The sequence below is a fragment of the Pantherophis guttatus genome, chromosome 3 (genome assembly GCF_059756535.1).
Source record: "Pantherophis guttatus breed Tessera chromosome 3, ASM5975653v1, whole genome shotgun sequence".
NCBI lineage: Eukaryota > Metazoa > Chordata > Lepidosauria > Squamata > Colubridae > Pantherophis > Pantherophis guttatus.
Window position 1 is genome coordinate 196,724,670 of NC_142065.1, and position 16,424 is coordinate 196,741,093.

The 16,424-nt window shown below is 37.6% G+C and overlaps 1 long non-coding RNA gene across 1 annotated transcript in view; it reads left to right on the forward strand.

Annotated features, from left to right (window-relative positions):
• The first annotated feature begins 15,112 nt into the window (after nucleotides 1-15,112).
• Nucleotides 15,113-16,424, forward strand: part of LOC148114952 (uncharacterized) — a 58,499-nt gene continuing 57,187 nt past the window's right edge. The window contains exon 1 of the long non-coding RNA XR_015733436.1: nucleotides 15,113-15,662. This is a non-coding gene — a long non-coding RNA (uncharacterized LOC148114952). The remainder of the gene's footprint in view (nucleotides 15,663-16,424) is intronic.

The window sequence follows — 16,424 nt, forward strand, 5'->3', positions numbered from 1 at the left end:
TGGGAGGCTCCGCCCACCCGCCCGGACGTCATCATGAACGACCTGCGCATGCCCAGAAACTTCTGTGCGCATGCTCCTGTTGCGAATCAGTAGCGGAGGTAAGTAGAACCCACCCCTGATACATACAGTAGTGGCCAAAATTGTGGAAACCTTTTGGGAAAAGTGTATTTTCTAAAACTACTTTTAATACTACTTTTTTTTGGAGTAGTACCATAAAATTATATATCAATGGAAAGATAATTTAATCAAGAATGTAATACGATAACTTTTATGAAAGATTTGCTATTAGAATAGCAGTTACAGTATAAAGAAGAAAAGTGAAACATGTAGAAAAAAATGAGATATACAAAAATTATCACCATGTCAGTTAATACTTAGTTGGGTAACCTTTAGCATGAATTATGGCCTTACAACGTCTTCCCATGGAGTGAACCCAGTCTTTTAGTTCTGCAGCTGTCCTAATGTGAAACCAAGATTGAAGGATTGCTTCTATTAACCGGGTTTTATTGCTGGGTCGCTTCTGACTAACAAGTTTCTTTAGTCGGCTCCATAGATTTTCAATTGGGTTAAGGTCTGGGCTATTCCCAGGCCGTTCCAACAGTGGAATATGATTATCTTGAAACTCAAAAAAAAAAAAAAAAAAAAAGTGGTGTTATTAGCCATCAAACTTCAGAAATACACTTTTACCAAATAGCTTCCACAATCTTGGCCACTACTGTACATACATACATACTGAAATTTACAAGAGTTGAGGGGATGAAAAAAGAAAGGTGAATGACTTGACATACAAAGAATCCAAATTACATAATTCCATCATTCCTCATGATTCATCACATTAATAGCATTGTGTGAGCCAAGACATAATGTTCCATGCAACAACATTTGGAAGTTTTTGTTGCTTGTTTTGGATCCCTCTGGCATATATAAGAATTTTCACAATTTTATCCAATTAAGGTGGTCTTTAGGTGGTTCTAGAAACTGGGAACACATTTCCAGAAGGTGCAGATGGGGTCAAAACAACAACAAAACCTCCTCTGATTTCATTTAGTTACATTCCATTAAAAAATTAGAGTCAATGTTTAAGACACTTCGGTCCAGTGGTGAAATCCAATTTTTTTTTACTACTGGTTCTGTGGGTGTGGCTTGGTGGGCGTGGCAGTGGAAGGATATTGCAAAATCTCCATTCCCACCCCATCCAGGGGAAAGGATATTGCAAAATCTCCATTCCCTCCCCACTTTGGGACCAGCCAGAGGTGGTATTTGCCGGTTCTCCGAACTACTCAAAATTTCCACTACCGGTTCTCCAGAACCTGTCTGAACCTGCTGGATTTCACCCCTGCCTCAGTCCCATATTTCATATATTTTTTTCACAACTTGGGCACAGCTTTGGAGACATTTATTTATTGTTTGTTCCAAGGGAACACTCAAACCAAGAAATAGTGAAGTTTGGGAAATATCTGAATTTTAACTGGTGCAAATATAAGGAAGGCAACCAGGAGTGCAGGTTGTTTTGATAAAAGTGTAAATCAGGAGAAGCCTCATTCAGAACTGAAGAGTTGCCTTTTGAAAAAACACCTTTGGGACAACCATGACCTGGATGACTGAGAATCTCCATAGACAAAGTTAGGAGAAGCCTAGCTTTAAAGATAAAAGCCTGAGAAACTCATCAAATTTTTTGAAAGAGGGTCTATGCTGCCTCTTTTTTTATATAATGTAATTATGAACAGACCTTTCTTACCACATTTGGATTAAAGCTTTGAAGAACACTGAAGCCAAAGCCAGAAACAATATCTTGGTCATCCATATCCAGTGGTGGGTTGCTACGGGTTCGCCCCAGATTGGGCACACCGGTAGCTTCGCCCACCTGCCCAGATGCTTCTGCGCATGCACAGAAGCATTGCGAGTGTGTGCGAGCGCACTAGCAAACCGGTAGCAAACTAAATTGAAACCCACTACTCAGTGGTGAAATGTAAAATTTGTTACTGCTGGTTCTGTGGGCGTGGCTTGGTGGGGGGGTGTAATGTGACTGGGTGGGCGTGGCCAACTTTTTTTAAAAAAAACTTTTAAAAGTATTTTTTCTACAACCTCTTCGGCCAAAGAGGTTGCAGAAAAAAATGCTTTTAAAAGCCTCTGACAATCCCAGCTGAGCTGTGCGATCATCAGAGGCTTTTTTTTTTTTTACTTTAAAAGCATTTTGGCCGAAGAGGTTGTAGAAAAAATGCTTTTAAAAGTAAAAAAACCCCAGCCTCTGATGATCGCGTGGCTCAGATGGGCATGGGGAGGGGGTGCAGGGATTTTTGCTAACAGTTCTCCGAACCACCTGCCGCTATTGCTACCGGATTGGGCGATCCGGTCCGAACCGGGAACATTTCACCCCTGCCACTACTGTCCATATCCTAAATAATTATTCAACCTGGGATAACACAGAGATGACAATTTGCTTCAGGAGATTCTGCAGTGCATCCCATAGAATAATATGGACTATTCCCGTCAAATTATTTTTTAATTAAAAGAAACTCCTTTTAATACTCTGATCCCCAAAGCACTCTGTGAGTTTCAAAGATTGAAGATAACCTAAATTCTTCCATTGTTGGCAAAGCAGCACATAATTAGTTAGCAGTAAATAATTTAATCCAGTTATCAGCCAGTTGTGGTGCTGCAAAATGGATAAACATAAACAGGGAGAAATTATACAATATTAGAGTTAGACGTCTAACACACAACATAATGAGTTTCAGCCACATGAAAACTGCCATGGTCTGTTTGTTTACCTCTTTCCCCCACCTCACTAGATAATACTTGTTATCTGCATTATAAAGATCCAGCCCCAATTTTCTTGCATTAATTAAAGGATGGTCATATGTTAATTGCGACTGCATAAATATGCAGAAATAGACTGTTATATAATAATGTGTCCTCCATGGGATAATGCCTTGAAATTTAATTAGCCTCGTGTCTCCAAAGCTCAAAGGGGTATCATTACTGTAATTGCAGACTTAAATATGTTTGAAAAAGACAGTTTTATAGATTTTATATATGTACAGCAGTGCCTCCCACAGGACAGAGTAGAGGCTGATGAGCTTTATATGTAAACCTGTGCATTTCAATATAGCACCACATGAACTTGATTGACTTCAATTCTAGGAACCCTAATATTATCCAGAAGCAAGAAATCACCCATGCTACAGGACAGCTTTTCCCAGCTTGTGCCTTCAGATGTGTCAGAATTATACATTTCCAGAATTTTCTGCTTTTTTGGAATGAAATAAATTGGAGAAGGTTGGTGTTAGATGATTAAAAATATCTGCATAAATTCTTGGAAAATCATTAAGGTCAATTGAATTCACATGACAGGGCACAGATGTCAACTATGTCAATAACCAGCAATTACCAGGGTAGGGCAAAATGTTAAACAATGAAGGAAAAAGCACTGAGAATATTTTATTTTATCTATTTATTTAATTAAGCATGTATTTTATGACAGATACAAGTGTAAACATAATTATAAACACATGAAAAGGATACGAATAAAAGAAAACATTAGGACAGGGATGGTAGGCACGCGGCTGCACTTATGCACGCCCCTTACAGACCTCTTTGGAATGGGGTGGGGTCAACAGTAGACAGTCTAAGGTTAAAGTTTTGGGGATTTGGGGAAGAAACCACAGAGTCAGGTAGTGCATTCCAGGCATTGACAACTCTTACTGAAGTCGTATTTTCTGCAGTCTAGTTTGGATTGGTTTACCACGAGTTTGTATCTATTGTGTGCTCTTGTATTGTTTTGGTTGAAGCTGAAGTATTCATTGGCTGGTAGGACTATTTCAAGATTTCACTCTAAACTGAATTGAATTAAAAATCCTTGAAAATTAGAATTCACCAACTTTAGCAGCAGCCCTTCCTGTGTTTTCTCTTCTTGTTCCCAAGCAAACATACCCTTGGTGGGGAAAGAGTGGGAAAATGAAAGGGAGTGGAGAGGTGAAAAGAGGCATTGTTGATACTCCAGACTATTATTTCCTGCTGAGGTGGATGGAGAGTTTTGTTTTTTTTTGTGGCTTGGTGAATGAAATTGGGATGCAGAGGAAACTACTAATTTCATGTTTGGCAACAGGAAATGATAATCCTGAAAAACATCCAACCCAATCCAACAACCAACCTCCAAAAATTAATGAGGATGATTAGTGGTTGACAGCTGTAAAGCCTCCTGTCTTCCACTAATCAATCTCATTAATTCTTCTTCATTCTCCAGTTCAGATGGGCAAGTGTGATCTGGAAAGAGAAGGTTGGCAGGAAAAAAAAAATAAAGGAAGATTTCTGAGACATATTCTCCAGAAATGTATTCAGGAAAAAGGGGAAAGATGCATATATTTTTAAAAAAAACAACCTAAGAAACTTTAATAAAACAACATTCAGAGAATGCATCATTGAATTTCCTGTTCTACAAGGTTCCTGCACGTTTAATACTGTATGACAATATCTGTTGTCATTGAAATAACATGCTACTGTACATCAACAGCCTAATCTATAGAATGCTTGGGGCTGATCTACCTGACCAGATTGTCTGCTGGGCAATTAAGGATCACTAGCCATCTTTTTCCAGGACAAGAGTGCATGGTCTTGTTTGCTGCCACCAGGCCACTGGAGGCAACCTCTACCTGTCTTCTTCTGTTGGGTATCAAAAATAATGTTTTCTGACTTGAGCTGGCACAAATTGTACTGTGCAGTTTGCCTGTTGTGCTTCATTCCATTCTGGGCTACATTGGAGAATGTCTAAATTTTATAAGTTCATCAGTAGTTAAATATTAGGTTTTCCCCTTTCTTCTTTTTTTCCTTCCTTTTTTCCTTTTTTCCTCCCCTTTTTCCTCCCTCCCTCTCTCCCTCCTCCCTCCTTCCCTTCCTTCCTTCCTTCCCTCCCTCCCCCATATTGGAAAGAATTCTGCAAGTTTTCTTTTCTTCTCCAAGTTACAGTAGAAATATTATAATGGTAGGACCGCTTAAAGCTGAACTGCCTTGGACATACTGGTTGGAGAAAATAGGAACTTCTCTTCCATTAAATTCATCCTTTGGAAAATCAGGGTCACCTTGATATCTGCATCATATGAAATATCAGGATACCACAAGCCTGGTTGAGTTAAATGGCTTAGCTAGGACCAAGAGATCTAAAAACATCATTTCTTAGACCACTTTACTCCCAGGACTGTTGTGGAAGAAAAAAAAAAACCAAATGAAGAAGGCTGTGAACTCCCAGAGAAAACTAAATCTCATGAAGACATAACATGGAGCCTAGATAGCTCTGCAGACAAGGCACTGTAATTTAACACCAGCTGTCTGCAATTAAAGTAAGTTCGAATCTTGCCAGGCTCAAGGTTGACTCAGCCTTCCATCCTTTCTAAGGTAGGTAAATTAAGGACCCAGTTTGTGGGGGCGATAAGCTGACTTTGTATAAAATATACAAAAGTATGAAGGCTATTGCTTAACGCACTGTAAACCGCCCTGAGTCTCCGGAGAAGGGCAGAGAAGGGCAGCATATAAATCAAATTTAAAAAAATCAAATTAAAAAAAAAACATAAATAATTATTCCACAATTTAGCACCAAATCACCATGCATTTTGTCTCCTAGCCTGACTTAGCAGAGGGAAAGGTGTCTTTGTAGCAGAATTCTCTGAGTTGATATTTTCTAAAATGCTAGCCTGAAAAGAATCAAGGAAGCTTGTTGTTGTTAGTTGCGAAGTCATGTCTGACCCATCGCAACCCCATGGACAATGTTCCTCCAGGCCTTCCTGTCCTCTACCATCCTCTGGAGGAAGCTTAGTTAATCCCTAAATCAGCAGCCATACCTTTTTATAAAGCTTTATAATTCCCTGTCATTCAACACTAGCATCATCAACACCCTGTCTGTCTCTATCTTGCATCTATACAGATGTGTCTGTATAGTATCTGTACATTATGCATCTATAAGATATATCTGTATAGTATCTGTATATTATGCATCTATAAGATATATCTGTATATTATCTGTATATTATGCATCTATAAGATGTATCTGTATAGTATCTGTAAATTATGTATCTATACAGATGTATCTGTATGTATCTGTATATTATGGTGACATAAGCTCACCAGCGTGCCTACCATCTCTGACTTACTGTCCCCATTTATCTATACTTACTTACCGTATTTTTCGGAGAATGATATGCACCTGTTTCCGCTCTAAAAGGGAGTGAAAATGTAGGTGCGTCTTATACTTCTTGGGCTTATTATTTTACTAGTGCATCATCATAATAACAATGTTAGGGTCAAATGCCACCTTATTTTTAAATCCAAGGGTTTAAACTTATGTAGAACACCTCCATAATGCTTTTAATTGTTTAAAATCATCATCACTTCACATATATAAACCTGTGAATGTTTCTGAAGAATAGTCATGGATGGCCTGAAGCATAATGGTATAGAATCTCCCCTCAGTGTTTACCCTAAATAGCTTGATGGTGTGCAACATCCATGCATCAGTCTGTGTGTCGACGCTACCACAGATTGTCATGGCGTTATCTTTATAACCAGGAGAAACTTAGCAAATCCTAAACAAGTTTCTATGTTTTATGAAGCAGCATCATAATTATAATTCATAATGTTGTGACTATATATATACAGTATATATATATATCAGCGGTTGCTACTTACAGTGAAGAATTGTGTAATAACGCACAGCTCTTTAATTGAAAGCCCTGATCAGATTCAAATGATTAGTGTAGCATCAACAATGTTCTAAGCAATTTAGTAAGCATAATGGTCGAGTGAAACTTCCCCAATCATAGAATTAATTTTAAAGTAAGCATATATATCTAGAAGTTTTTTTTTAATGGCTGCTGGTAGCATACAAATCTGTGTTAAAATATGCATAAGCAGATAAATAATAAGTATCACCATATCACAATAACTTCTGTTTTACTATTATGAGTTTTAAGTATCTATTTTGTTAATATCTATTGTTGTTCTTCATGCTTCTGTTATTATTATGCAAATAAGATTATATTTTTTAAAAAAAATTCAAGCCCTGGTTATCTCGTGGTAAATTCATCTTGTCCATAAGGAAAAGAAATGCAAATAATTCATACTTCTTTCAATCTTTTTACATTTCTTTCATATAAACCAGGGGTGAAATCCATCAGATTCTAACAGGTTCTGGAAAACCGGTAGCAGAAATTTTGAGCAGTTCAGAGAACTGGCAAATACCACCTCTGGCTGGCTCCAGAGTGGGGTGGGAATGGAGATTTTGCAATATCCTTCCCCTGCCACACCCACCAAGCCACACCCACAGAACCGGTAGAGAAAAATTTTGGATTTCACCTCTGAAATCAACTATAAGGTTGACCTGCAAAACACAAATTTGGAGAATCTCTTTGATTAGATCTTAGCTTCCAGATCAAGTAAAATTAACCTTCATTCATGATTGGTTAAAGATTTACTGATGGTACCTTCCATTTCCTAGCAATAGTTCTTCGAGATACCTCCAGAGAGGAGGGAGCATAGCAAATGGTTATTGTTTCTTTTTCAGAATGATCCTTCTTCCTCTCTTCTAGTATCCCAGCCCTGATGAATCAGCTGAGTTTATTTTCTGAATTTAAATTAATAGCCACATGATTTAAGATAAAACCTTTTAAATTATACAGGTCCCCAATAAGATGATTGAACGTACTGTCAAGACCTTCAAATAAATTAGATGGTTATCTTCCTTTTTCTCATAACTAATTTGAAACAGAGCTCAAATTCCAAACTGAACTATGACTGAGGGGAAAAACAGCAAAGATTTATTCTGTCTTTTATATTCTGCTGTGTAGGTGGAGATGAAACCATGTCCCTTGTTTTATTATGCCATTTAGCCAGTGGGGCTATTTAATTCTCCCTAATTAATGGCTTCGTCAGAATTAATTTCTGTAGTGGTTAAGTTGTGACCTGCTGCAGAACTAGTACAGGTAACAAATGAACTTTTGGAAGTCTCCATTCCGATTTCTGGATAAAGAATTCTTTCTCTGAATTTCTCCAGAGGAAGGATAACATCTAGAATAGAATAGAATAGAATAGAATAGAATAGAATAGAATAGAATAGAATAGAATAGAATAGAATAGAATAGAATAGAATAGAATAGAATAACAGAGTTGGAAGGGACCTTGGAGGTCTTCTAGTCCAGCCCCCTGCTTAGGCAGGAAACCCTACACCACTTCAGACAAATGGTTATCTAACGTCTTCTTAAAAACTTCCAGTGTTGGAGCATTCACAACTTCTGGAGGCAAGTTGTTCCACTGATTTAATAGTAATGCAAAATCAGGATTTCTTCATAGCAATTATGGCCGAACTATTACTGAAAAGCTCAATCCCTTGATATTTTTACAGGGAGTTTAAAAGAAACTTCAGACACCAAGATGTCACATGCAGACCATTACAAACTTGCTTGTACAATGCAAGATGGGGCAACCACATTCTGGTTTTAAAAAGTGCAACAATGTCACATTCAAACCATGAGAATTGCATAGAAATTCTCTTTTTTAAAATCAAAGTCTTATTAATTAAATTGAATAAGGATTGGTAATGGGGAAGGAAATATTATTTATATGCCCAAAAGAGAAAACAGGAAGGATGGGTGAATGGATGGATGAGTGGGTGGGTGAATGGGTAGATATAATGTACAGTTGCTACAATTCTGGGCAGCTTACAAAATGCAGCTAGAGTAGAATAGAATAGAATTCTTTATTGGCCAAGTGTGATTGGACACACAAGGAATTTGTCTTGGTGCATATACTCTATATGCAGCTATAAAATATAGAAATCATCAAAAATTTGGGAAAAACTATAATTTAAAAATGAGACCAATATACAAGGGGACCACAAACCATACTAATCCAGGCCCTAATTCAATCTGTAATAAATTTTGGTTACCATTCACACTTGACAGAGTGATACAGTACAATAGGTTGTGGAATGTATTATCCTAAGAAGTACAGTAGCCATAGATGATTTCAGAAAGAATTAGGCATCTGTATAGAAAACGAATTTATCATTAACTTTAAATCATGAAAAGTATATGAAAACTTGATAAACATAGAGAATATTGAAAGCCAATTCTGGGAGGGACTTTTAACTTGGAACTTCCTAAAGAAATCTGGATATTTGTTAAGTAAAGCAGTAGGTGATTGTTCCCCAACTTAGTGCTCTTCAGGTGTATTGGGAGTTATCCTCCAGAATACTGGTTGTGAATTCCAGGAGTTATAGTCAAAGTACATCTGGAGAACATAAGGTTGTAGCAAGTTGGAACAAATTAAGCAGACAATGATCCAGAGGCAAATTTTAGATCTTTGGTCTAATACAACGACATTCTTCCTATGTATACGAAGGCATATTTGGTTTTATTTAGCCATACTTGAGAAAATAATGAATAATAAAATGAATAATATTGAAGTGCATTCCTGAGATCAAATCAATTTATACATAAATAGACAGTTAATGAAGTTTTGAAATGATGCATACTTGTCAAATTTCCCCTGATTTTCAAAAGCAACTAGAAGAAAAGAAATCATGATGTAATTGAAGTCTTGATTCAGAAAGCTTTTGGATAAAGGAGGTCTGTATGCACCCACCCACCCCATAATCTTTATTTGATCATCTAACTTGGATGGAATGCTAAAATCAACCATATAACATCCATGAATTTTCATGAGAATTAAGCTTGTAGTGGAATTGGGGACTCATGTGTCCTAATTAACTTTCACAAAGCTCATTCTATTTCTCAACCAGCCTAAAGAGAAACCTTTGATCTTTTCAGATATTGGATGAGGAAGGGAAATGTGAAGACAGATGTTGCCATACTAGGTTGGTAACTATGGCCATATCATGATAGTTCTGCATATATTCATTAAAATAACTAAATGTTGATTTACTATGAAAAGAATACTTTTTTTTTCGCCCTTCTCTGGAGACTCAGGGTGGCTTACAATGCGTTAAGCAATAGCCTTCATACTTTTATATATTTATACAAAGTCAGCTTATTGCCCCCACAAACTGGGTCCTCAATTTACCTACCTTAGAAAGGATGGAAGGCTGAGTCAACCTTGAGCCTGGCGGGATTCGATCTTACTTTAATTGCAGACAGCTGGTGTTAAATTACAGAGCTCTGTCTGTTGAGCTATCCAGGCTCCCTTGATAGAAGCACCTGCTGATTTCAAACTTAAATCTACAAAAATCACACTTTTCAGAAATCTTATGAAAGGAAAGTCAGGGCTCAGCAACCCGTAGCTCTGGAGCTGCATGTGACTCTTTCACCCCTCTGCTGTGGCTCCCTGTTGCTGGTCAGCTCCACAATTGATAGGGCTTTCGGTTAGAATAGGTAGAGGAAAAAGGATGCTGCACTAGGAGGAGACTCTAGGGGGGGTGGGAATGGCAGAGGAAAAAGGACACCGTGCTAGGAGAAGGCTATGTGGGGGAACAGGACTTCTGTCAGCAAAGGAAAAAGTATGCTGTGCTAGGAAGAAACTATGATGGGGGAACCAGACTTCCAGTTGGATCCAGAATTGAACGGGGGCTTCCAGTTAGGACCTTTGTGGCTCTTTGAGTGTTTAAGGTTGCCGACCCCTGGTTTAGGTGCATGGGTTTTCTGGAAAGAATGAAATTAGTTTAATACTTTAATACTAATGTAATGCTCCTGTTTATACTTATTCAGAAACTGGATCAAATTCTAACCCAGTATATAAAAGAAAACTTTCCATAATGTCTGACTCACTCTTCTAATCTATGTAATGTAATGAAAAATCCATAACTAGATAGTTCCATCGGTTATCCCAGTAATATGAATTTAAATACAATTCCTTGAGGGTTTCATTTAGTTCCTTTCCCCTACAAAACATATTGTATAATATGTTTTAGTATAAGACACACTGAAGACCCAGCTTGAGTGAATAATCACGTGTCTTATGAGAAAGAAAGAATAGTTGGACTTACGCATCTCATAAATGTTTTGTTTTAGCTTGTTAAAACCAAGCCATAACTCCTTGTTCACACATCACACATCACACTGAGTCATAGATCATAGTTTACCAACTATCAGCATGATTAGCTTCACACATCAGGCTAAAGTGAATCTTTTGCTATTAAAAATACATGATGTTTTTCCATGATGTGCAAACCAGTCACTAAATGTGAGAAAGAGGCAGAAGAGAGAAAGTAGATAGTCATCACCCAATGGATTAGAGGCCAGGAAATTAAGGAGCAACTAGATCTGAGTTGTGCAGTAATGAGATCTGAAATTTTTATTTACAATCTGAAAGAGATTAGTTGGAGTCTTTCTGGCTTTTAACAACTTGCTATAAATCATTCAGATATGTACAGTAATGCCATAGGTACTTTCCCATTCCTTCTCACTGCAGGTTATAGAAAGTTAGACACATATCTAATCAGAAGGACATTCCATTAAATGCAATGGGATGGTCACAAGTGAACCTGAAGGTGAATCCACTAAATAATTTGGATGTCCAAAATTGGCTGAACAACTAATTTCTCCTTGCCAGGATAGAAACGACGTTCCTTAAATGCCAAATGCTACTCCCCCCCCCTTGAAAACACTACATAGGTAGAATAGAATAACAGAGTTGGAAGAGACCTTGGAGCTCTTCTAGTCCAATCCCCTGCTCAGGCAGTAAACCCTATACCATTTCAGATAAATGGTTGTCCAATCTCTTCCAATGTTGGAGCATTCACAACTTCTGAAGGCAAGTTGTTCCACTGATTAATTGTTCTAACTGTGAGGAATTTTCTCCTTAGATCTAGGTTGCTTCTCTTCTTGATTAGATTCCATCCATTGCTTCTTGACCTGCCTTCATATGCTTTGGAGAAAAGCAACCCCTGAGATATTGGAACACTGTCATCCCTTAGTCCTTCTTTTCAGTAAACTAGACATACCCAATTCCAGCAACCGTTCTTTATGTTTTAGCCTCCAGTCTCCTAATCGTCTTTGTTGCTCTTCTCTGCTCTCTTTCTAGAGTCTCAACATCTTTTTTACTTTATGGCGACCAAAACTGGATGCGGTACTCCAAGTGTGGTTTTACCAAGACATTATAAAGTGATATTAACAGTTTACATGATCTTGAACTTGTGATCTTTGAACTCAAAATTTTTAAAAAAATAAATTTTGAGTTGAAAATTCAAAAACAAAGGAATCAAATTAAATTTTATGTTTGGAATGGAATCCCTAAAATGCCACCAAAAGTTAAAAGGGAAGCTCTTATTCCAGAAAGATTAAAGAATGGAGAGCTATACAAGCCTGGACTAAATATAGAAAAGAAATCAGAGGGATGGAGCTGAAACTAAGAAATTTTGAATTAATTAAAGCGAGGCAGAGTGAATTACTGTGATGTTACAGTGTCAAGTAATGAAATGTCTGTAAGAAAACCACCTAGCTCAGAGAACATCAAGAACCTCACAGTTCAACCCTGAACTACAAATATTCTCTTCTCTTGGAATTACAGTGAGCTCAACATTTAAGCAAAGTGGGGTAATAATAGCAATTAAGGAAGGCTATCATAAGTGTAATGATGCCAGTCAAGTAAGGACTACAACAAACATGATTATGAACCTTTTATCTGGGCAAATTGTAAGATGTTATTCCTGCAAAGATAAAATTGCATTGTGCGTGATCAGTAGTAATTGCAACTACATAGCTGGGATATTTTTCCCCCTAGTGTTGGAAGAAATATCCATCTGGTTCAGTCCCAAGCCAGGAGGAAGACACTGGAAACATGGAGGCTCACTGAAAAGGTGGTTTAATGGTGAAGCAGAACCACATGACCACATGAAGTTGGGAGTGAGGGGTATTTATGCCTTCTCTTGGGCTTTGAACTTGAACTTCCTGTTCCTGTGCAAGAACATGTATTCTTTTGGCTGTTATCGGACTCCCATGGTGCCATGTACAAATCCTAGGAGTTTGTCTGAGCCAAGTTTGGTTGAAGTTTGGCTGATGCAGTGTCCTTAGGAGATTGTGCAATGTATTGAGCTCTGCTGCTAGTGGGTTAATCCTATTATGTTCTGGAGGGTCATGTCTTAATCCCATCATCCTGGATTTTGTCGTGTAGATAGGCTGGCCCAATCTTTCTCAATGGGCATAAAATATCTGCTGGGGGCTATTAAGAAAGATTTGGGAGCTGCTTTCTGTATCCAAGAGCATGTTTCTCTATTTCTTCTTTAGGGAAATATAATATTCTGCCTTTTTAATATTTCCTAAAATATTTCATTCTTCTGGGAGAGGGGGTGGCTTCCCATACTAGTCTGGCATTCTCCAAAAAGAAGTGGAAACCCTATTTCCGAAGTTCCTTTTCCTTCTTTAGAAAACAATAATCCAACTCTAAACTGAAGTATTGACAGAGACCATCCACAGCCTATTCAGAAGAGCTTAGTTACATCCAGTTTCCCCAGGCATATTTATTACACAGAATAAGCAAGTGTTATTATTATTATTATACACAAAATAAGAAGTGTGATCAGTTGTTTTTAAAATAAAATGAAATATAGGACTAGTTGTTATCATTTATGAGAACTTTCAATTCTTCTTTGTAGGAAGGCCAGATCCAAACTCTTGCCAAGTTTTTAAAGACCAGGGCAATGTTCACAAATCAAAAGTATTTCTAAGGAACAGATAACAGATTAATAGAGTTGGAAGGGACCTTATAGGTCATCTAGTCCAACCTCCAGCCTAAGCAGGAGACCCTACACCATTTCTGCCAAATGGCAGTCCAATCTTTTCTTGAAAGTCTCAAGTGATGAAGCTCCCACAACTTCCGAAGGCAAGCTGTTCCATTGGTTGATTATTCTCACTGTCAGAAAGTTCCTCCTTATTTCCAGGTTGAATCTCTCCTTAATCAGTTTCTATCCATTATTCCTTGTCTGGCCCTCAGGTGCTTTGGAAAATAGCTTGATCCCCTCCTCTCTGTGGCAGCCCCTTAAATATTGGAACTGCTATCATGTCTCCCCTGGTCCTTCTCTTCACTAGACTAGCCATGCCCAGTTCCTGTAACCGTTCTTCATATGTTTTAGTCTCCAGTCTCTAACCATCCTGGTTGCTATTCTCTGCACTTTTTCTAGAGTCTCAACATCTTTTTATAGCGTGGTGACCAAAACTGGATGCAGTACTCTAGGTGTGGTCTTACTAAGGCTTTATAGAGTGGTATTAGTACCTCACTTGATCTTGATTGTATCCCTCTGTTAATGCAATTTAGGATTGCATTGGGTTTTTTAGCTGCTGCTGCACGCTACTGGCTCATATTTAGCTGGTTGTCCACTAAGACTCCTAGATCCCTCTCACAGTCACTGCTATTAAGCCTGGTTTCACCCAGTTTATATGTGTACTTTTGGTTTTTCTTACCTATGTGTAGGACTTTACTTTTCTCTACATTGAATTTCATTTTGTTAGATAGGGCCCAGTGTTCAAGTCTGTCAAGATCCATCTGGATCTTGAGCCTATCTTCTAGGGCAGGGGTGGGCAAATGTGGCTCTTTTACAACCTGTGGACTTCAACTCCCAGAATGCCTGAGCCAATTTGGCTGTCTCAGAAATTCTGGGAGTTGAAGTCCACAGGTTGTAAAAGAGCCACATTTGCCCACCCCTGTTCTAGGATGTTAGCTATTCCTGCCAGCTTAGTATCATCTGCAAATTTGGTAAATTCTCCTTCTATTCCCTCCTCTAAGTTGTTTATGAAGATATTGAAGAGTACTTTTTGGAAGATGCTAATTTCCAAAAAGGAAAAGAAAAACTGCTTTGTTCATTAATGATTGAAGTGGAAGATATTGTAATCATCCACTAAAATTTCAGGCTGTTAATTATTGATTCTTAAAGACTATCAAGCTAGAAACGTAACAAGAATGTCATAACTTGGCATTGTACCAAAACAAATTCTTTCTTTTTGGACATGATTTACCTGTAAAAAAAAGGGAAACACCTGGAGCATGTTTTTTAAAGATCTAAGGAACCATTCTGAAAGGACTGATCTTCCTTCAAAATGAAGGCTTTTGTTGATTGACTGGCCAAAAAACAAACAAACCAGAAATTAATTACAATTTAAAAAATAATGTCTTCTTTCTTGAAAAAGACTCTGCTTCAAGAATATTGAGCTATTTTGTTTGGCCTGTTCTTACAATCCTATCAAAATAATTTGAATGTAAAAATGCTTTGCAGGGAGGGGCTTATCACCAAAATGCTGCTAGAACAGACTTAAAACAACTGAGCAAAACTGAGGGAGCTGTGCAAAGAATTTCAAAGGACAGTTCACACATTGGCACGAGTGAGGCTCAGAATGCTGCTGAGTGAAGCCAGGTTATCTCCACATATGCATGTGTGCGTTGCCATTTCACTTCCCTGGCAGACCCAGTGGAATATTATCCGTGGATGGACAAATGCAGATGAAGCAAGAAAGTCCTTGGAACAGCCAAAATGAGCCTTCCAGAAGATACAGCTGTTTCAATCTTTTGTGATAAGATCCTTTGCTTGTCCGCAAATGCTTGGCAAAGTGAAGTCTACCTTCAAAATCAACACAGACCAAATATCCAACTCAACTTTTTTTCAAGATGGTTGGCCCTGTTACTCCATGTGCGGATTAATCTAAAGGCCATTCAGAGTTCTGGAAGAACAGGTACGTGAGTCAAAACGTCCCAATCTAACAGCTATTTTTATAATGGGACACACTATGCAACTAGTGCTTGGATGGGCAATTTTGATGGTAATATCTGAAAGAGCTTGAGAAACTGTTGAGTTTACAAACCACTGAAAGCTGGACCAGTGTGGACATATTTCATAGACTAGCATGTGTAGAAATTTTAGATTAAATTATTTGTTTGCAATGTTTATTACTGAAAGTTTATTTTGCCAAGCTTGTTTAAAGCAAATAAGGTAGATATGAGAAATTGAAATGAAATTATATAATCCCTTATATTCTTCGCATAATTTTTTTTTTGCCCAGAAAATCTTAATGCCATGCCAGAGTCCATTCAGAGTTCTAATTTAGTTTGATAATCTTAATGCCATGCCAGAGTCCATTCAGAATTCTAATTTAGTTTGATAACTTTTTATTTTTATTTTTTAAAGAAAAATATGGAATGGAAAATAGAGATAATATTGTGGAAGCAACATTCCACTTTCAGAATTCCTTTCTTTCATATTAAATTTATTTGAAAATATAATACAGTTAATTGGCCTCACCAATTGTTATAATAAGTAAAATAAAGCCAAAATGTTTTCCCCTTTAGGTTATATCTAAACTGCTTATCAATCAGAAGAAAACAGGATGATTTATTGAATATTTCTACCGTTATCTGAAGAAAAAGATTTGGAATGATTGCATCCTTTTAACCACAGGATCATTATAAAAGTTCTATTCGGATGTTGCATTTTCACA